The sequence below is a fragment of the Pseudophryne corroboree genome, chromosome 12 (assembly GCF_028390025.1).
Source record: "Pseudophryne corroboree isolate aPseCor3 chromosome 12, aPseCor3.hap2, whole genome shotgun sequence".
In the NCBI taxonomy this organism is placed as follows: Eukaryota; Metazoa; Chordata; class Amphibia; order Anura; family Myobatrachidae; genus Pseudophryne; species Pseudophryne corroboree.
Window position 1 is genome coordinate 167,479,519 of NC_086455.1, and position 22,072 is coordinate 167,501,590.

The 22,072-nt window shown below is 45.2% G+C and overlaps 1 long non-coding RNA gene across 1 annotated transcript in view; it reads right to left on the reverse strand.

The window, feature by feature from the left end:
- Positions 1–3,263: 3,263 nt before the first annotated feature.
- LOC134980575 (uncharacterized) overlaps positions 3,264–22,072 on the reverse strand; it is a 53,319-nt gene continuing 34,510 nt past the window's right edge. Inside the window, exons 2-5 of the long non-coding RNA XR_010190438.1 lie at positions 14,948–15,097; positions 14,562–14,708; positions 12,520–12,607; positions 3,264–4,331 (exon numbers count right to left, since the gene is read on the reverse strand). This is a non-coding gene — a long non-coding RNA (uncharacterized LOC134980575). The remainder of the gene's footprint in view (positions 4,332–12,519; positions 12,608–14,561; positions 14,709–14,947; positions 15,098–22,072) is intronic.

Genomic DNA, 22,072 nt, shown 5'->3' on the forward strand with positions numbered 1-22,072 from the left:
TGACACTACTGTGCGGTGTAATGTGAATAAGGGACACTAATGTGTGGTATAATGTGAATAAGGGACACTACTGTGTGGCATAATTGAACTGGAGGTACTACAAGAACACGACCCTTTTTTGACACTCATGCCTACCTTATTTCAAATATGTTTGTGTGTGTGTGTGTGTGTGTGTGTGTGTGTGTGTGTGTGTGTGTGTGTGTGTGTGTGTGTGTGGGAGGGGCGGTCCCTTACTTTTCCAGCAGCGCTCGGACCCTCAGATACACCCCTGATGTTGGGATCACTTCTTTTTGCTGGACCATTTATTTTACGTTGACCAAGTATACCCTCATAAATAACTAAAAAGCACTTGGTTATATTGTGACTTAAATGCACTAAATATTAGTAAATAATATTTGCTTAAACGATGAGTCCTGGGGCCTGAGTCGCAGGCAATCCAAGCACATTTCAGAAAAACGCTATGGCGTGAAACAGAGTGTATGCGCAATGGTACATCAATGGTGACATCTTAGGAATCAGTGGTGGTATTACAGTGTGCAGAGATGCTAAAAGTGGACATCTCAGTCCTTGTACATCTAGACACAGGATGCTACGCCAGGGAAGGGCTGATACCAGCATTTCCTTATTTACACATCTGCGACCTCGGCAACAGATGCAAAAGCGGAAGTAAAGCGATTGTAAACTTCAAGGCTGTAGGATTGTATGAGCCTTGCACAGTTTGGTTAGGTTATTAAACAGTTAATAGGTTTGGGGGGCAGGATTTTAATTAGAATAATAGGAGTGTTAGGGAGGAGCTAGCGGACATTTTGTGAGGCAGGAGTTTCATCCACCTCTTTCTCTCCGGATTTTCACACCCTCCCTCCCCGAGTCACCTTTTTTCCACACCCGTTTTTAAGAAATTGATTTTGTGCAGTCTCTACTCAGCCCAGAACTCTGCAATCACTTCAGCCTGTCCGGGACCGGAATTGACGTCAGACACCCTCCCTCCAACGCTTGGACACGCCTGCATTTTTCCAGAAACTCCCTGAAAACAGTCAGTTGCCACCCACAAACGCTCTCTTCCTGTCAGTCACCTTGCGATCGCCTGTGCCATCGCTTTTTTTGCACCATCCCGTCGCTATGCACCAATCCCCGTTGCTGTGGTCCATCGCACCTGCGCATTGCGGTGCATACGCATGCGCAGTTCAGACCTGGTCGCAGACTGTGAGAAAATGCATCCTAGCAATCAGGTCTGAATTGCCCCCTTAGATTTAGTATTATAAATAAATAACGGTTGACCGATTTTAACGGCATTTCAGTGGTCTGTGTCGTTATTTCTAGATAAGTTAAGTTAGTTCATATTTAGTTGGTCGTGTAATGATGTCACGCAGTCCGGCATCGGCCGACAGAAAGTTTAACAGAGCTGTGATACCAGATGTACTAAGCTTTTAAGAGTGATAACGTGGAGAGAGATAAATGGGTTTACTTACTAAGCCTTGGATGGAGATAGAGTGGACGGAGATAAAGTACCAGTCAATCAGCTCCTAACTGTCATTTTTCAACCCGTTAGTAACTGATTGCCTGGTACTCTATCTCTGTCCACTCTATCTCCATCTAAAGCTTGGTAAATAGACCCCAAAGCTCCAGCCAACCAGCTCCTAACTGCAATGTTACAGGCTGTGTTTGAAAAACGACAGCTAGAAGCTGATTGGTTGGTACTTTATCGCTTTCCATTTCCTGTCTCTCTCCAAGTTCAGTAAATCTTTCCCAAATATCTCCCACAATGCTCCATTCTTCAATGCAGAAACGTAAGAGACCCCTGCCGCTCCCGCCCCCCCCCTACCACCACCACCACCACCATTTTTCCAACTCATTCAACTTTTGCTCTGGCTCTGCCTCCCATACAGGCCTCATCCCTGCTCGTTGCAGACAATTGAATGTCACGGTAGGAGAACCACCGAGAGACATTTTCCCTTGAATTATGCGGCTGAATAAATCAAACCTCTACTAAATATGAAGAGGACGAGACTCCTGTGCATGGTGCATGGTAATAAATCGCCTCTGCTGTTGTGTTTACCTTTGAACTTCAGGTTAGCGCCTGGCAATGGTATAGGACGGTGATAAACTTGTGAAATATTCAGTTGCTGATGTCGTCCTGTCCCCCGGGGATCTGCGAGCAGCCCTGCTTTTGGTACATCACTCTCTTCCCTGAGTTTAAATAATGAGCTGAAGCTGAGGTACGAAGCATCGTGTCTGCATGCCTCCTTTGAAATCTTCCCTTATATTACCTTGTTATCTGTGCTCAGAAGCAGCAGGTATCCTACTGGTTCTCAGAATCTCACAGTAAAACGACAGGCACAAATACAGAGCTAAGAGCTTTAAGTGATAGATCTATATGTAGCTGGGATGTTACCACAGGAGAGGAGCGAAAAACATTCCTCCCTCTAATGATGACCGGGTTTAACCCAATCCTTCCCACACACCGCAAAGTTTTGAGGGGAACTATCGTCTGTCTCACCGTTCAGCAAATTAGCGGCGGGGATGGTGGCTCCATCCAACACAACGGAAAAATAAACGGAGATTAAAACTCATAGGTTCGGGCATTTGTGCTTGTCTCCAAGCAGGGGCGTAGGGAGGGCGGTTCCAGTGGAGCGCGAGCTCCAGGTGCCGAAAGTGTTGGAGGGCGCCGCGCTGTCAACATGAAAGTGCTGTCACTGTGATCTGTGCAGACGCGGGAGCTCCTAGTTTGCTGAGGGGGCTGGGAAACTCCCATGAGCCTTTGCACTCTTCCTCGGCAGGCACTTCTCCTCAGCTATAGGCCAAAGCAGAACCGGATTAAGGCTTCGATGGGCCCGGGGCACTTAAGACAAGGGAGCCCCTACGGACTAAAAAATTATAGATTAGATAGATAGATAGATAGATAGATAGATAGATAGATAGATAGGAGGCAGCTTTCCCTATCAGGAGGCGCAACTCTACCGAGTGCAGTAGAGCTGGAGGCGGGCTGTAAAGTGGCTCTTAATCCTTGTGTGACAGCAAAGAGGCAGCTCAGGCCCAAAAAAGACAGCCCCAGAGAGACAGAGCCGGAGGCAGACCTGGGGAGTGGGGTTAATAACCTAAGCCAGCCACGCCTCTGCAGCTGGGAGAAAGGCCGGACTGGTGTGCGCAGCTCCCCTGAGTATTATAGGGTATCTCCGGTCCTGAGTAGGAACTGCAGTGCATACTAACAAAAAAGCTGGAGTTCAGAACAGCAGGCAAGGGGGCCCCTGAGAGAGGAGGGCCCAGGGTAACTTACCCCCTGTGACCCCCCCCCCCCTTAATCCGGCTTTGGGCCACAGCTGCCAGTGCCACTCACTAATACTCAGCTTCAGTCCCTACGTACCACCAAGTCATGCTTCATGGGTTTCTGTAATCATGCACAGGTTAGCTGAGGCAGCAATTATCCCACCTGCTTCCACAGACAGAAATCCTGAAAACATGACCTGTTGTGAACATTTGAGGCTAACCTGTTTTACATGGGGATTTACCAGAGAAAAGTAGGTGGGGATATATCTTAGGTCCAAGAGGATCTTTTTCTGCCTCTAAGTACTATGTGGCCATTTTCATGGAAATGCCAAAATACAGTGAGGCAGGGGCGGTTTAAGAGAGAAGAGGGCCTAAGTACCTGCTCCGTACAGGCTCCCTCCTCTCTGGCAGCATAGTAGAGTCGTCAGCGCAAGTGCAGGTCTCTGGGTGCCCATGCTATGTTCCTGGTGAATACTATACTGTGAATGCCCATGCATACCACTCAGTTTTCCTGGTGATTTCTGCTGTTCTGCAATGCCAGCTAACGTTAGACTCCGGAGAGGTAAGTATAATTATATTAGTGCACTGCACACCCTGTACCCATTACAGCTATGTCTATGCAGTGGTGATATAAAGAACCATATACAGTAAAAAGGTTCCCAGTAATCATAATATTCCTTAGCAGTGCGCAGGATAATGCCTGCCCGCCATACTAAGCAGTTATGTGCACAGCCCAGAACATTACGGCGGCACATTGCAATTAACTGAATTCCCGCCTTAGCGCACGGAAATGAAAAGTATGATTTCAATGTCATCCTGGATTTCTTTCTCAATCTCCTGCCCAATTGCTGTATGTCAAAAGTAAAAATAAATCTTAAGAAAAAAAAAAAAAAGGTGTGCGAGGCTTCGAGCAGATTAAGCGTCCTGGTGGGTTTTTCCTTAGAACGTAGAGAGGTCGATAGGTGCCCCGCACAGCCTTAAGTGCCGGGGAAGATCCCATCCTTTCCTGGTGGCAGCAGTGGTCCCATTTAATTCCAAGCTACATTCACAACCGGTTTGTCCCTGGACTGGGGGAAAAAAAAGAAAAAAGAATTATAACATAGCAATTTCTGGCTAGTGTATAACCCTGAGAAAAAAGATAAAATAAATGTATTGTGCGGAGCCAGAGTGACATGTTCTTTCTTGTTTGTCTTATTTGTGGTTGGGAAGAAGAAAGTTATGAGACTTTTATAACCCTCGTAAAGATGCCACCTCTGCCATGATTAGACCGCTTCATTTTCCTCTTTCTAACCTTATCCCTTCCTTACACATGTCAGAGTTTTATAAATATCTCTCTCCATTCTGCTCTGGGTGCCTATTTCATTTCACTACAATAATAGATATCTCCGTACGGTTACAAATCACGCCAGCCAGAGATGCATCTTCCCACGGAAGAGATATCAGGAGATGTTTTAAGGTAAACTGTTATTAAATACGATTTTAAATCGCTTGAACAGAACAAAATATATGCAGAGTTTTCATTGCCACGAAGCTCCTCCCTTTAAGACGGAGCATAGCTTATGACCTTGCTGGTTGCGTTACTACGTTTCTGCCCATCTGGACTGGAGGGTGTAGCTAAACAACAGTGTTTCTCTATTGCGTCACTACTTGCCCACCTCGCAGGCGGGTAATCACTTTCTGCCATAATTTTCTGTGCTCTCTGGGGTTCAGTCGGTCTCCCCGGAATCCAAGAGTATTCCAAACAATCTGGGAGATTCAGCAATTAGGGTTTTTGATTAGGGGACAAATACATCTAAAATTAAAATCACTAAAATGTGTGAATGTGGGATTATATCTGCTCACTAGTAGTTTATATATTAAAGAGGGGGTTATAGCAGTTTAATTTACGCAACAATGCAGATTTTCTATTGGCGCTTGAAAAATCACCTAGCATTGCAACCGATCCATTAAAAAAATTGCTGAGGCATCTGTGTGATACCACCTCGCTGCGGTAAGACTTACTGTAACTTCCAGCCTCGCAGAAGCAGTCTCAGATATAAACAGTGGATTTTGGGGCTTTTTAGATTACTTAGAGAACAGGAAAAAAATAGCTGCAAATACATAAAAAAATATTATGGGGAACTCTATAGAAATGTTTGCGGAATGAAAAACTGTTTTGTATTTTGCAAATAATAAAGAATTTTTTTCCATTTATCGTCTTTTAACTAGAGATGAGCGCCTGAAATTTTTCGGGTTTTGTGTTTTGGTTTTGGGTTCGGTTCCGCGGCCGTGTTTTGGGTTCGAACGCGTTTTGGCAAAACCTCACCGAATTTTTTTTGTCGGATTCGGGTGTGTTTTGGATTCGGGTGTTTTTTTCAAAAAACACTAAAAAACAGCTTAAATCATAGAATTTGGGGGTCATTTTGATCCCAAAGTATTATTAACCTCAAAAACCATAATTTACACTCATTTTCAGTCTATTCTGAATACCTCACACCTCACAATATTATTTTTAGTCCTAAAATTTGCACCGAGGTCGCTGTGTGAGTAAGATAAGCGACCCTAGTGGCCGACACAAACACCGGGCCCATCTAGGAGTGGCACTGCAGTGTCACGCAGGATGTCCCTTCCAAAAAACCCTCCCCAAACAGCACATGACGCAAAGAAAAAAAGAGGCGCAATGAGGTAGCTGTGTGAGTAAGATTAGCGACCCTAGTGGCCGACACAAACACCGGGCCCATCTAGGAGTGGCACTGCAGTGTCACGCAGGATGGCCCTTCCAAAAAACCCTCCCCAAACAGCACATGACGCAAAGAAAAAAAGAGGCGCAATGAGGTAGCTGTGTGAGTAAGATTAGCGACCCTAGTGGCCGACACAAACACCGGGCCCATCTAGGAGTGGCACTGCAGTGTCACGCAGGATGTCCCTTCCAAAAAACCCTCCCCAAACAGCACATGACGCAAAGAAAAAAAGAGGCGCAATGAGGTAGCTGACTGTGTGAGTAAGATTAGCGACCCTAGTGGCCGACACAAACACCGGGCCCATCTAGGAGTGGCACTGCAGTGTCACGCAGGATGTCCCTTCCAAAAAACCCTTCCCAATCAGCACATGATGCAAAGAAAAAGAAAAAAGAGGTGCAAGATGGAATTGTCCTTGGGCCCTCCCACCCACCCTTATGTTGTATAAACAAAACAGGACATGCACACTTTAACCAACCCATCATTTCAGTGACAGGGTCTGCCACACGACTGTGACTGATATGACGGGTTGGTTTGGACCCCCCCCAAAAAAGAAGCAATTAATCTCTCCTTGCACAAACTGGCTCTACAGAGGCAAGATGTCCACCTCATCTTCACCCTCCGATATATCACCGTGTACATCCCCCTCCTCACAGATTATCAATTCGTCCCCACTGGAATCCACCATCTCAGCTCCCTGTGTACTTTGTGGAGGCAATTGCTGCTGGTCAATGTCTCCGCGGAGGAATTGATTATAATTCATTTTAATGAACATCATCTTCTCCACATTTTCTGGATGTAACCTCGTACGCCGATTGCTGACAAGGTGAGCGGCGGCACTAAACACTCTTTCGGAGTACACACTTGTGGGAGGGCAACTTAGGTAGAATAAAGCCAGTTTGTGCAAGGGCCTCCAAATTGCCTCTTTTTCCTGCCAGTATAAGTACGGACTGTGTGACGTGCCTACTTGGATGCGGTCACTCATATAATCCTCCACCATTCTATCAATGTTGAGAGAATCATATGCAGTGACAGTAGACGACATGTCCGTAATCGTTGTCAGGTCCTTCAGTCCGGACCAGATGTCAGCATCAGCAGTCGCTCCAGACTGCCCTGCATCACCGCCAGCGGGTGGGCTCGGAATTCTGAGCCTTTTCCTCGCACCCCCAGTTGCGGGAGAATGTGAAGGAGGAGATGTTGACAGGTCGCGTTCCGCTTGACTTGACAATTTTGTCACCAGCAGGTCTTTCAACCCCAGCAGACTTGTGTCTGCCGGAAAGAGAGATCCAAGGTAGGCTTTAAATCTAGGATCGAGCACGGTGGCCAAAATGTAGTGCTCTGATTTCAACAGATTGACCACCCGTGAATCCTTGTTAAGCGAATTAAGGGCTGCATCCACAAGTCCCACATGCCTAGCGGAATCGCTCCCTTTTAGCTCCTTCTTCAATGCCTCCAGCTTCTTCTGCAAAAGCCTGATGAGGGGAATGACCTGACTCAGGCTGGCAGTGTCTGAACTGACTTCACGTGTGGCAAGTTCAAAGGGCATCAGAACCTTGCACAACGTTGAAATCATTCTCCACTGCACTTGAGACAGGTGCATTCCACCTCCTATATCGTGCTCAATTGTATAGGCTTGAATGGCCTTTTGCTGCTCCTCCAACCTCTGAAGCATATAGAGGGTTGAATTCCACCTCGTTACCACTTCTTGCTTCAGATGATGGCAGGGCAGGTTCAGTAGTTTTTGGTGGTGCTCCAGTCTTCTGTACGTGGTGCCTGTACGCCGAAAGTGTCCCGCAATTTTTCTGGCCACCGACAGCATCTCTTGCACGCCCCTGTCGTTTTTTAAAAAATTCTGCACCACCAAATTCAAGGTATGTGCAAAACATGGGACGTGCTGGAATTTGCCCATATTTAATGCACACACAATATTGCTGGCGTTGTCCGATGCCACAAATCCACAGGAGAGTCCAATTGGGGTAAGCCATTCCGCGATGATCTTCCTCAGTTGCCGTAAGAGGTTTTCAGCTGTGTGCGTATTCTGGAAACCGGTGATACAAAGCGTAGCCTGCCTAGGAAAGAGTTGGCGTTTGCGAGATGCTGCTACTGGTGCCGCCGCTGCTGTTCTTGCGGCGGGAGTCCATACATCTACCCAGTGGGCTGTCACAGTCATATAGTCCTGACCCTGCCCTGCTCCACTTGTCCACATGTCCGTGGTTAAGTGGACATTGGGTACAGCTGCATTTTTTAGGACACTGGTGACTCTTTTTCTGAGGTCTGTGTACATTTTCGGTATCGCCTGCCTAGAGAAATGGAACCTAGATGGTATTTGGTACCGGGGACACAGTACCTCCAACAAGTCTCTAGTTGGCTCTGCAGTAATGATGGATACCGGAACCACGTTTCTCACCACCCAGGATGCCAAGGCCTCAGTTATCCGCTTTGCAGTAGGATGACTGCTGTGATATTTCATCTTCCTCGCAAAGGACTGCTGAACAGTCAATTGCTTACTGGAAGTAGTACAAGTGGGCTTACGACTTCCCCTCTGGGATGACCATCGACTCCCAGCGGCAACAACAGCAGCGCCAGCAGCAGTAGGCGTTACACGCAAGGATGCATCGGAGGAATCCCAGGCAGGAGAGGACTCGTCAGAATTGCCAGTGACATGGCCTGCAGGACTATTGGCATTCCTGGGGAAGGAGGAAATTGACACTGAGGGAGTTGGTGGGGTGGTTTGCGTGAGCTTGGTTACAAGAGGAAGGGATTTACTGGTCAGTGGACTGCTTCCGCTGTCACCCAAAGTTTTTGAACTTGTCACTGACTTATTATGAATGCGCTGCAGGTGACGTATAAGGGAGGATGTTCCGAGGTGGTTAACGTCCTTACCCCTACTTATTACAGCTTGACAAAGGGAACACACGGCTTGACACCTGTTGTCCGCATTTCTGGTGAAATACCTCCACACCGAAGAGCTGATTTTTTTGGTATTTTCACCTGGCATGTCAACGGCCATATTCCTCCCACGGACAACAGGTGTCTCCCCGGGTGCCTGACTTAAACAAACCACCTCACCATCAGAATCCTCCTGGTCAATTTCCTCCCCAGCGCCAGCAACACCCATATCCTCCTCATCCTGGTGTACTTCAACACTGACATCTTCAATCTGACTATCAGGAACTGGACTGCGGGTGCTCCTTCCAGCACTTGCAGGGGGCGTGCAAATGGTGGAAGGCGCATGCTCTTCACGTCCAGTGTTGGGAAGGTCAGGCATCGCAACCGACACAATTGGACTCTCCTTGTGGATTTGGGATTTCGAAGAATGCACAGTTCTTTGCTGTGCTGCTTTTGCCAGCTTGAGTCTTTTCATTTTTCTAGCGAGAGGCTGAGTGCTTCCATCCTCATGTGAAGCTGAACCACTAGCCATGAACATAGGCCAGGGCCTCAGCCGTTCCTTGCCACTCCGTGTGGTAAATGGCATATTGGCAAGTTTACGCTTCTCCTCCGACAATTTTATTTTAGGTTTTGGAGTCCTTTTTTTTCTGATATTTGGTGTTTTGGATTTGACATGCTCTGTACTATGACATTGGGCATCGGCCTTGGCAGACGACGTTGCTGGCATTTCATCGTCTCGGCCATGACTAGTGGCAGCAGCTTCAGCACGAGGTGGAAGTGGATCTTGATCTTTCCCTAATTTTGGAACCTCAACATTTTTGTTCTCCATATTTTAATAGGCACAACTAAAAGGCACCTCAGGTAAACAATGGAGATGGATACTAGTATACAATTATGGACTGCCTGCCGACTGCAGACACAGAGGTAGCCACAGCCGTGAACTACCGTACTGTACTGTGTCTGCAGCTAATATAGACTGGTTGATAAAGAGAAGATGTCTATGTAACTATGTATGTATAAAGAAGAATGAAAAAAAACCACGGTTAGGTGGTATACAATTATGGACGGACTGCCTGCCGAGTGCAGACACAGAGGTAGCCACAGCCGTGAACTACCGTACTGTACTGTGTCTGCAGCTAATATAGACTGGTTGATAAAGAGAAGATGTCTATGTAACTATGTATGTATAAAGAAGAATGAAAAAAATCCACGGTTAGGTGGTATTACAATTATGGACGGACTGCCTGCCGAGTGCAGAGACACAGAGGTAGCCACAGCCGTGAACTACCGTACTGTGTCTGCTGCGACTGGATGATAAATGATATAAAAAATATATATATATCACTACTGCAGCCGGACAGGTATATATTATATATTATATAATGACGGACCTGCTGGACACTGTCTGTCAGCAGAATGAGTTTTATTTTTATAGAATAAAAAAAAAAAAACACACAAGTGAAGTCACACGACGAGTGTTTAACTTTTTCAGGCAATCACAATATAAGTATACTACTAACTATACTGGTGGTCAGTGTGGTCAGGTCACTGGTCAGTCACACTGGCAGTGGCACTCCTGCAGCAAAAGTGTGCACTGTTTAATTTTAATATAATATGTACTCCTGGCTCCTGCTATAACCTATAACTGGCACTGCAGTGCTCCCCAGTCTCCCCCACAATTATAAGCTGTGTGAGCTGAGCAGTCAGACAGATATATAATATATATAGATGATGCAGCACACTGGCCTGAGCCTGAGCAGTGCACACAGATATGGTATGTGACTGACTGAGTCACTGTGTGTATCGCTTTTTTCAGGCAGAGAACGGATATATTAAATAAACTGCACTGTGTGTCTGGTGGTCACTCACTATATAATATATTATGTACTCCTGGCTCCTGCTATAACCTATAACTGGCACTGCAGTAGTGCTCCCCAGTCTCCCCCACAATTATAAGCTGTGTGAGCTGAGCAGTCAGACAGATATATATAATATTATATATAGATAATAGATGATGCAGCACACTGGCCTGAGCCTGAGCAGTGCACACAGATATGGTATGTGACTGACTGAGTCACTGTGTGTATCGCTTTTTTCAGGCAGAGAACGGATATATTAACTGCACTGTGTGTCTGGTGGTCACTCACTATATAATATATTATGTACTCCTGGCTCCTGCTATAACCTATAACTGGCACTGCAGTAGTGCTCCCCAGTCTCCCCCACAATTATAAGCTGTGTGAGCTGAGCAGTCAGACAGATATATATAATATTATATATAGATAATAGATGATGCAGCACACTGGCCTGAGCCTGAGCAGTGCACACAGATATGGTATGTGACTGACTGAGTCACTGTGTGTATCGCTTTTTTCAGGCAGAGAACGGATATATTAAATAAACTGCACTGTGTGTCTGGTGGTCACTCACTATATAATATATTATGTACTCCTGGCTCCTGCTATAACCTATAACTGGCACTGCAGTAGTGCTCCCCAGTCTCCCCCACAATTATAAGCTGTGTGAGCTGAGCAGTCAGACAGATATATATAATATTATATATAGATAATAGATGATGCAGCACACTGGCCTGAGCCTGAGCAGTGCACACAGATATGGTATGTGACTGACTGAGTCACTGTGTGTATCGCTTTTTTCAGGCAGAGAACGGATATATTAAATAAACTGCACTGTGTGTCTGGTGGTCACTCACTATATAATATATTATGTACTCCTGGCTCCTGCTATAACCTATAACTGGCACTGCAGTAGTGCTCCCCAGTCTCCCCCACAATTATAAGCTGTGTGAGCTGAGCAGTCAGACAGATATATATAATATTATATATAGATAATAGATGATGCAGCACACTGGCCTGAGCCTGAGCAGTGCACACAGATATGGTATGTGACTGAGTCACTGTGTGCTGTGTATCGCTTTTTTCAGGCAGAGAACGGATTATAAAGTAAACTGCACTGTCCTCACTAGTAAACTCTCTCCACTCAGTCTCTACACTTCTACAGTAACAGTACTCCTCCTAGTCAGCTCCAGTAAATCTCTCTCAGTCTCTTATAATCTAAATGGAGAGGACGCCAGCCACGTCCTCTCCCTATCAATCTCAATGCACGTGTGAAAATGGCGGCGACGCGCGGCTCCTTATATAGAATCCGAGTCTCGCGATAGAATCCGAGCCTCGCGAGAATCCGACAGCGTCATGATGACGTTCGGGCGCGCTCGGGTTAACCGAGCAAGGCGGGAAGATCCGAGTCGCTCGGACCCGTGAAAAAAAACATGAAGTTCTGGCGGGTTCGGATTCAGAGAAACCGAACCCGCTCAGCCTTGTATCACAGTGATCCATTTTAAATAGGGTTTGCTTGGAGAAGCTATTGCTGGCAACATTCCCATTTTTGCCAGAGATAGGGTTACTAGCTCTTTAGTGTGTAGACCCCTGGGTGCCCAAGTTCCTAGAAGTTACAGTAAATCTTACCCTGCACCTCTTCTGATTTGTGGACTCCTGATGGTCCCTGCTATCCAACCTACAGGCAATAGCTAGAGACTCTGGCCCGCTGTGCACTCCGGACCCCTGGGAATGCCGCCCTGTAGGCAGACATAATCGCTGCAATACGTATAATTACTCCTTCTGTACATTACCTGAGCACAAGACACTGTATTCTTCCCTGTAATCTTCCTCCACAAGAGCCTGTGAGTGGTTGCCTGCTGTGCTCTTCAATGGCCTCACCTACAGAAAGTCAAATATACCGAGAAAATGCTTCACCATCAATCTTAACCTTATCTTAAACAGCGTTAGTACTGACAAGTCCCTGAGACATACTCTATGCAGATATAATGTTGAATGTCACTAGTAATTCTCTTGCACACGGCTAATTGCATTTCAGGTTCCGTCGTCCTGTTACTGCATGATGAAACACTTTGGGCAATCAGGGTAGCGCCAAAGTCAGATGAGACCAAAGAACCTAAATGAGGTAATGAAGGAGATAATCACAGGTTGTAAATAACATTTATCAGTGAAGAAAACAAAATAGAAGTGTATCATAAATGTAATAATTGTGTAAGGTCTGTCCAATCTTTAGCATCCGTGCTGCCTCTCCGATGACTCCAAATGCCCCAGAACAGGGCTATTTTAACATATAGGCACACTGGGCAGATGCCCAGGGCCTCACAATTCTAGGGGCCTTTGAGGAGAGTGGTCTGGGTCAGAGGGCATCTGCCTATAGGGCTGGGGCTCTGGAGCTTCTTATTTGGAGGCAGGTAGAGAATGCTGGCCAGCTGCTTGTGAATTATACCCTATCAAACAGGCAGCAATCTCTACCTGTCTCCCAGAATGCAGCAAGACACTGAATAGCTGTCTGCTTGCTGATTGGTGGATGAATGGAGCTATCCAGCAATCAGAATGCAGCATTCTCTACCTGCTTCCAGACTGCAGCCAGACAGTGAATGGCAGCATGTGGAGAGACGGTGAGGGACCGAACTGGGTAAGTAAGTATGGGAGCGAGCCATGGTATGGGGGTGAGGGGAGGGGTGGATGGTTCTAAGGAGCACAGAGTAGAGGGTGGAGCTTGGGGGGGGCGGAGACAGACTGAGGTGACCCAGCATATGCCCTCAGAGCCTTCAGGTGCACAGGGTGGAGGGTGGAGCTTGGGGGGGCGGAGACAGACTGAGGTGACCCAGCATATGCCCTCAGAGCCTTCAGGTGCACAGAGTGGAGGGTGGAGCTTGGGGGGGGGCGGAGACAGACTGAGGTGACCCAGCATATGCCCTCAGAGCCTTCACCTGTGGCCCCGAACGCTTTCCTGCTTTATGGACAGATAAGTTTGTTATAGCTTGCAACGGGAGGCAAACACAGGACCCGGTGGTCATGATGACGACGCCGGAACCCCAACAGGCTCTGAAATGCCACCACCAGAATGCTGGCGTTGTGGCGAGTGCAGCGAGCGTAGCAAACCTGCAAGGGGCTTTCTAGTGCTCGCCCCGCTGCCGGCATACTGGTGGCCGGGACCCCGCTGTCGGGATCATGACAGCCGGGATCCCGGCCGCCGGTAAGAAGTATGTATTCCACTTGCAACAGTTGTTTAAGATGCCTACTGATGTGTTATTTTCTTTGTATTAAATGTATTGTTTTATCTTATTACTGAGATTATGGTAATGTGCGGCCACTTGTCTGAAGTCCAGTACAGGGTTCTTGTCTCTTATGATTGCAGCCTTTCAACAAATTTGTCTTAAAAAATATATGTTTTTATTATCATTTATATATCATTTATATAAATGATATATTTTTTTTTAAATGCAAGATTTAACGGATGCTGCCAGTTTGCGAAATGCCTGTTTCTGTTCCGAACAGGTAATCATTGCACAGTAACTAAAGGCGCAGACACCAATCTTGGAATACTACAACATAAACAGTATATGTAAAAAAAAATAATAATAATAAGAATAATAATATATATATATATATACATACAAGATCTATCTATCTATATAATATATATATATATATATATACCTCTAAATAATTACAAATATATTTTCAAGTTTCTACAGGTCATTATTTTTCACCTTTCCTAAACACAGCTCCCCTCTGCTCTCTCTCCTTCCCCAGCCATTGTTCTGCAGTATAAAGTACATATCACCCAGTAATATCGGGGTCAGTACATAAATAGTATATACAGTATGACCTGTTTATTGGGTGTAAGGTCATGCAACCTCATTTTCCTATTTTTTCTTTCTTCGTCTACTCTGCGTCTTCAGAGAAAATGAGCCCAGTGTTCCTGAAAGCCTAAAATCCCCTCGTTCTGCATTCAGGTCTTTAGACTGTATAAAATCTGTAAAAATAAAAGTTGCATTTTAATCATTAACCCTTTGTCTGCAGACGCCAACTCGCTATCTTCCTGATAGATCTTATTTTCCCTTTTTTTTTTTATTTCACTACTCCCATCTTTGGCTGTGCAAATGGCTTTATTGTAAGCGCTAATGCATTGTTTTCCCAATACAATACTAATGTTTTTTTAACTACAGCGGCTGTTCAGTTATTCAGAGCACCCTTGTCTAATCCCATACGTACCATGTTTATTAGATGTAATTTTTTATCTCTTGGACTCAGTGGCTGACACTATCGTTTCCTTCTTATTTCAATAAAAATGATCTCCCTCCTTCTGGTTCTGACAGCAGCTAATGGTTTTCTTTATCACAGGAGAAAGTTAGAGAAGAGCTCCTGAGAGAGACAAAATGAACTGCATGAATTCCAGGCATAATTCAATTTATACCATAGACTCTGCCTTAATAAAGTAACTCTCTGATATTACACTTAGGAATATACAATCGCTGTTTACGCCGAGCATGGAAAGCGGAGTCTCAAAGTGAGATGCACTGTGACAACTTAAAGGAAGCAAACTCATGTAGATTCAAATTGGTGAATCCGACAGCCGGGAGATCAGATTGTGCAGGAGAGGGGAGCCGGGTAATATACGGGAGACGATATTAACCTATTTAATAAAGATAACAGAGCCTTATGCATGCAACCAGGAACTCGCAACACCAAGGACATCTAAAGTGCATGGGCCAATCCCTGCGACAGGGAGGGAATGTCCTCTACTGTCTTCTTCTTGGTTCATGCAGCAATGGGGCTGAAGCAAGGGTGAACCTACGCCAGTTTGCCGGGGGGGCAAATCTTACGTTAAATCATGCTGAACATGCTCAACTGTGGGCATTGCAGAGTTGTACCTCTTCCCTGCTGCAGCCATTATTATTGTTTATCTAAATGGCTCCACAAAGGTTCTGCAGCGCCTAATTAGTACTAACAATACCAATTAGCAATGATCTTTAAGATAGTGCAAGTGTCATTGCCGTCCCGATTCCCGACGCATACGCCGGGTACGCAGCTGCGTAGAGAGACAAACTGAAGAAGGCGCTGCCAGTGGCATTAATTCTGTGGTTGCATGTCACAGTCCTCCAGTAGAAATGGCTGTGGTGAGAGAAGGTTCCCGGCAGCGACGGCTGCAACTACAGGAATGTAATGCGGTCCGGCTGGGGCAATGCACCACGGTTATGGCTAAAACCAAGTTGGATAAAGGACCTCTGATGTCGCCAGGGGGAGGAGCATAGTCTAAACATGGTACCCAAAATATACCTTTGTGGGCTTGTTTCACTTGCCACGCTTCGGGCACTGTGGCTCACCCACAACTGCTTCGCTCGCCACCAGGTTACTAAAGGGTGTAGTTGTTGACGTGGATAGTGAAAGCACTATCCTGCCGGCCTAGCTCCTCCCCCTGATGTCATAGGTCCTTTAGCTCAGTTGGTTCTAGCATCTACCCTGCCGCCTGCTGCCTGGAGTGACTTATGCTGTCACTTCCTGCAGTGAGTACATTATGGCATTATGTGGGGGCACTAGAATGTATACTTGATGTGAGGTTTCTGCAGTGTGGCATAATGTGTGTGGCATGAGGGGTGTTGCAGTATAGCATAATGTGTCGGGACTATGGCCCTCATTCCGAGTTGTTCGCTCGCTGCTAATTTTAGCAGAATTGCTAATAGGCTAAAATCCGGCAGTTCTGCGCATGCGTATGCACAGCAGGGTGCACGTGCTAAGCAATTTTACACAAAACTATTCTATTTTTCTCACGGGCGAACAAAGAATTTTCAATCGCTCTGCTGATCGTAGTGTGATTGACAGGAAGTGGGTGTTTCTGGGCGGAAACTGGCTGTTTTCAGGGAGTGTGCTAAAAAACGCAGGTGTGCCAGGTAAAAACGCAGGAGTGGCTGGAGAAACGGAGGAGTGGCTGGCCGGACGCAGGGCGTGTTTGTGACGTCAAACCAGGAGCTAAACGGACTGAGGTGATCGCAATCTAGGAGTAGGTCTGGAGCTACTCAGAAACTGCAAGGAAATTGCTTTCGTTAGCAATTCTGCTAATAATAGGGAACCGCAGTGTGGTATAAAGTGTGGGCTTTACAGTGTAGTATAATGTGTGGACACTACAGTGTGGTATAATGTGTGGAAACTACAGTGTGGTATAATGTGTGGGCACTGCAGTGTGGTATAATGTGTGGGCATTACAGTGTGGTATGATGTGTGGGCACTGCAGTGTGGTATAATGTGTGGGCACTGCAGTGTGGTATAATGTGTGGGCACTGCAGTGTGGTATAATATGTGGGCACTTCAGTGCGGTATAAAGTGTGGGCTTTACAGTGTGGTATAATGTGTGGCCACTGCAGTGGGGCATAATGTGTGGGCATTACAGTGTGGTATAATGTGTGGGCATTACAGTGTGGCACAATGTGCGGGCACTGCAGTGTGGCATAATGTGTGGGCACTGCAGTGTGGTATAATGTGTGGACACTACAGTGTGGTATAATGTGTGGGCATTACAGTGTGGCATAATGTGTGGGTATTACAGTGTGGTATAACGTGTGGCCACTGCAGTGGGGCATAATGTTTGGGCATTACAGTGTGGCACAATGTGAGGGGGCACTGCAGTGTGGTATAATGTGTGGACACTACAGTGTGGTATAATGTGTGGGCACTGCAGTGTGGTATAATGTGCGGGTATTACAGTGTGGTATAATGTGTGGACACTACAGTGTGGTATAATGTGTGGGTATTACAGTGTGGTATAATGTGTGGGTATTATAGTGTGGTAAAATGTGTGGGCATTACAGTGTGGCATATTGTGATACCCATAGCAGAAAATTACTTCATTTTCTAAACTGCAGTAGAACAAATTTGAAGAAAAAAGTTATTTTAAGACTAAACTATTGGCACATTAGTTTACATCACTGCTTCTACCGTGGCATAATGAGTATAAGGGGCTTTACTGTGGCGTAACATGTATATGCGGAATTACTGTGGAGTAACGTGTACAAGAGGCACTACTGTAGATAGATAATAGTTTATTATCACTAAAACATCAGAAAATGCAGAAGTGAAATTGCAATACAATACACTCATGCTTCCATAGACAAATGAGAATTTAAACCAACAATTCTAGAAGGGAAAAAACTGTTTCTCATCCTGCTAGTATGGCAACCAAGACACATATAATGCTTCCCAGAGGGCAAGAGAGAAAAGATTGGGTGACAAGGATGGCTACAATCCTAATTATTTTATTAGCCTTAGCTGTATGGTGTAATGTGAATAACGGATACTACTGTGCGGTGGAATGTGAATAACGGACACTACTGTGCTGTGTAATGTGAATAACGGACACTACAGTGTGGTGTAATGTGAATAACGGACACTACTGTGCGGTGTAATGTGAATAACGGACACTACTGTGTGGTGTAATGTGAATAGTTCGTTAGTCACATTACACTGTGAGGTGTAATGTGACTAAAGGACACTACTATGTGGTGTAATGTGAATAACGGACACTACTGTGCAGTGTAATGTGAATAACGGACACTACTGTGCGGTGGAATGTGAATAACGAACACTACTGTGCGGTGTAATGTGAATAACGGACACTACTGTGCCGTGTAATATGAATAACGGACACTACAGTGTGGTGTAATGTGAATAACGGACACTACTGTGCGGTGTAATGTGAATAACGGACACTACTGTGTAATGTGAATAGTCCGTTAGTCACATTACACTGTGAATAACGGACACTACTGTGTGGTGTAATGTGAATAACGGACACTACTGTGCAGTGTAATGTGAATAACAGACACTACTGTGCGGTGTAATGTGAATAACGGACACTACTGTGCGGTGTAATGTGAATAACGGACACTACTGTGCATTTTAATGTGAATAACGGAAACTACTGTGCGGTGTAATGTGTATAACGGACACTACTGTACATGGTAATGTGAATAACAGACACTACTGTGTGGTGTAATGTGAATAATGGACACTACTGTGCGGTGTAATGTGAGTGACGGACACTACTGTGCGGTGAAATGTGAATAACAGACACTACTGTGTGGTGTAATGTGAATAATGGACACTACTGTGCGGTGTAATGTGAATAACGGACATTACTGTGCGGTGTGATGTGAATAACAGAAACTACTGTGCTGTGTAATGTGAATAACGGACACTACAGTGTGGTGTAATGTGAATAACGGACACTACTGTGCAGTGTAATGTGAATAACGGACACTACTGTGCAGTGTAATGTGAATAACGGACACTACTGTGCGGTGTAATGTGAATAACGGACACTACTGTGGAGTGTAATGTGAATAACGGACACTACTGTGCGGTGTAATGTGAATAACGGACACTACTGTGCGGTGTAATGTGAATAACGGACACTACTGTGGAGTGTAATGTGAATAACGGACACTACTGTGCGATGTAATGTGAATCACGGACACTACTGTGCGGTGTAATGTGAATAACGGACACTACTGTGCGGTGTAATGTGAATAACGGACACTACTGTGCGGTGTAATGTGAATAACGGACACTACCAAAAAAGATTAGGCTCAGGCTGGCCCTGGCTAATGTTGCATATATTTTTGGTTCCGCTTCTCCAGTAGTGCTTGGATGAGATGAGTAATAACAGAGATGGAGACACAATTCTCAGATCAGCAAATGTTTTAGCCAGACCTATCAATACGGGGTAACTGAGTGGTGATTTTTAATGAATGACATGGTCACTGCTTACCTCAAATGTACCATGGGCCTAATTCAGACCTGATCGCAGCAGCAAATTTGTTCACTAATGGGCAAAACCGTGGGGGTCATTCAATGAGAACTGATCACTACTGTGTGTTTCCGCACAGTGAGCGATCATATCCGAACTGCGCATGCGTATGCACCGCGATGCGCAGGCGCGACAGACGGCTGCAAGAGGGAACGCCACTCAGCGATGGGAATGTGCGAACGATCCATACGCACGGGCGTTCGCAAAGAGATTGACAGGAAGAAGGCTTTGTGGGTTACAACTGAACGTTTTCAGGGAGTGTCCGAAAAAACGCAGATGGGCTTAAGCGGTTTCAGGGCGGGTGTCTGACGTCTAATCCGGTCCTGATCAGCCTGATGTGATCGCAGCGGCTGAGTAAGTTCTGGGCTGCGCAGAGATTGCACAAGATCAGTTTGTGCAGCTCTGCTACACATGCGTTCTCACACCTGCACAGTGAAAATACACTCCCCCTGTAGGCGGCGACTATCTGAACACAGGACAGCAAAAATCGCTGCCCAGCGATCAGATCTGAATGACCCCCCATGTGTACTGCAGGTGGGGCAGATATACTGTAAGATATGCAGAGAGAGTTAAATTTGGGTGGGTTATATTGTTTCTGTGCTGGGTAAATACTGGCTGCTTTATTTTTACACTGCAATTTAGATTTCAGTTTGAACACACCCCACCCAAATCTAACTCTCTCTGCACATGTTACATCTGCCCCACCTGCAGTGCAGCATGGTTCTGCCCATTAGAGAACAAATTTGCTGCTGCGATCAGGTCTGAATTAGGTATAAGTACCTGTAAGTATTACACTAAGGGTACTGGGAGGGGAGAGGAGTTCCTGTTCTACCACCCATGCAGAGAATTTGGGGGATACGAATCAGACAGAGACAGCCAGTGTCACAAAACTAGAAAATGATGTATGTATGTAAACAAAATACATTGTTTAAATGGGTTCGCCACCTTTGAACCCCCACTACCTTAATAAAAAGAATTCACCCACCAGGTAGCAGGTAGCGTGTGGCCCCTCTGTATTCTCCCCTCTATTCCTGAAGATGGGAGTCTCATCTCTGTCCAGACCATCCTCACCCCCTTGTTCTGCGATGGAAGCTCAGACTACAAGGTAACGGGGATGGAAGCTTCTGTCTGTTTCTCAGATGTATGAGGGGAAAAAAGGATTCTCAGTAACTATAATCAGATTGTAATTCCTATGCAGGGACCGGAGATTAGAGCTTTTTCCTTGATTTGGACATCATTGATATGCTGTGCGGCAATCTCACATGTCTGTTCCACTACCAGCACACAAACTTGCTAATATATAATCATCTTTATGAGACGGTGTGATCTCTAACATATAATCTTTACCGGATATTGGTGCCTAGTGTAATCTAATGATAAGTGAGAACGTTCCATCCCCTACCAGGAAAACCTCATTAATATCTCCCCCACTGTATGCAATATGTGACAATTATAGGTGTGCAGAATTGACGGGAATTATATTGTTATATTGATTATTAATGTGACTTATCCAATATTATTGCAGAATGTATACGGTCTCAGGCTCAGGACGAAATACTGTATATATATATATATATATATTTATATATATATATATATATACTGTATATCTGTGCACTATACCTATATCTTATTAAATCATTTTTGTAGATGTAGCTGGACATGTAGATACAGAATTTGCATTCCTTTTAAATACCGGGCTAACATCTTCATGTGAAATATGAAATTATGTAGAGGGAGACAGTGAATTCTGATTGCAATCACCAGGCAGGAGAGACTGAGTATATTACTGAGGTGACAGGTGCAGTGCCTATTCCTTATTCAGCGATCACCTTGCTTTGCTATTGCAAAGGTAACGTTAACCCCTATGCCTCAGTTAAAAAACAAAACAAAAAAACCCCAATAACTCCACCCAGACAGAAATAACTAAAAACATAATCATAATAATAAATGAAATAATAATCATATTGATTTGCCTAACACAGCAAAATTCAGGTATTGGATTTGTTATCCATTAAAGAGAGAAAAAAAAATTGTCCGGAACGTAGCGCCAAAATCAAATTTGTCACATTCATGACCAACAAGCCAGGCAGGTGGCTGTAGAATGGATCGTTGAATTCTGCGCCAGCGGTGCCATGTGACTGGGTACCGCATTGTATAATATATGTCAGACGGGCTGTATAAGCCAGGTGTGCCCCTAAATTATCTCGCAATCAGAATCATAAGAAGCAAGGAGACTCATATTTATTTCATGTTTAATAAATGGGATTGGCAAATGTACAACTTAAAATGATGATTTGAATTTTGAACCTTAAAACAAAATCTACAGACACTACCCATAGGGCGTGTCGCGAGTCAAGCCCTCCACACTCTGTAAATGAGCGTCCTGCTCCGCGAAGGGAGCGCTGGCTGAATAGTAAAGGTTTTATCCTGGTTCATTATAAAAGTATGCCAGAACAACTAAGAACGCAATTACACGGCAGGATATTTGCATACACAATGGTCACATGACAATCCTCATACTGTGCATTTACTCG